The sequence below is a fragment of the Pteropus medius genome, unplaced genomic scaffold, assembly GCF_902729225.1.
Source record: "Pteropus medius unplaced genomic scaffold, Ma_sr-lr_union100, whole genome shotgun sequence".
NCBI classification, from domain to species: domain Eukaryota; kingdom Metazoa; phylum Chordata; class Mammalia; order Chiroptera; family Pteropodidae; genus Pteropus; species Pteropus medius.
This window is the reverse complement of record NW_024354360.1, coordinates 2,099,009-2,100,018: the sequence shown is the minus strand read 5'-3', so window position 1 is coordinate 2,100,018 and position 1,010 is coordinate 2,099,009. Positions and strand designations below refer to the sequence as shown.

Genomic DNA, 1,010 nt, shown 5'->3' with positions numbered 1-1,010 from the left:
AAGGAATAAAAAGGGAGAAAGGGAAAGAGAAGAAAAAAAGGAAGATAGAGAAGAGAGTGGAGGAGGAAGAAAGACGAGAGTGCTTCAGTGGTTCCAGGCTATGATGTGATATGACTTTCAGAAGGAGAGAACAGAACACTTGTAGCAAAAATTTTACTAACATGAATTATAGGCCTCATGTAAAGAAAGAGCCCAAACTATACATGTAAAGAGCCTGGCAAAAATTAAGGCAAAACTATTAAAAAATAAGTAAACATTTAGAAAATTTTTTATGGATTTTTTAAAGGAGAGAGAAAAATACTTAAATTAGAAAACGTTTTTCTATAAAGAACTAAATCATGTTTTTTTTTGACTTTTAGTCTATAAAAGCACTGTACCAAAAAAAAAAAATGGAACAGAGTATACAGAAACAGGATAAGAAGAAAATGAATATGACACCTAAATCACATAAGTTCCATTAGTTATATCACTCAATGAAGCTTTACTATAAAAAATGGGTCTACGACCATGCTACCCTGAACAAGCCCAATCCCGTCTGATCTTGGAAGCTAAGTAGGATTGGGCCTGGTTAGTACTTGGTTGGGAGACCACCTAGGAAGAGCAGGTGCTGTAGGCATAAAAAATAAAAAAAACATAAGGGATTGTAAACTGACAGGGTCCTTGCAATCTGTGAGGCCAATCAAGGGTTGCCTTGCCTAAAAAAAAAGAAAAAAGAAAAAGAATGACAAGAAGTGAAATTCAATAGGTAGTTTCATTTTTTAAGTTTTAATAGGAAATATTATAAAATGTTCAGAGGCTCAAAAATAAAAAAGAATCTATAACAAAGTAACTTCACATTCATAAACATAAAACAAGAATCACAATTTATTTAAGGAAAGAGAAAGACTATGATGAATTAAAAATATAAACAATTAAAAAAACTTTACCAGAGGAAATAAATAATTCAAGAAAAAAGGAAAGAACATTTAACTAATATGAACATCTTCAGAGAGATTTGAGATGTCTGGTAA

General features: G+C 31.4%; 1 pseudogene; it reads left to right on the top strand.

Annotated features, from left to right (window-relative positions):
- The first annotated feature begins 497 nt into the window (after window positions 1-497).
- On the top strand, window positions 498-616 carry LOC120594155 (uncharacterized; annotated as a pseudogene).
- Window positions 617-1,010: the final 394 nt, after the last annotated feature.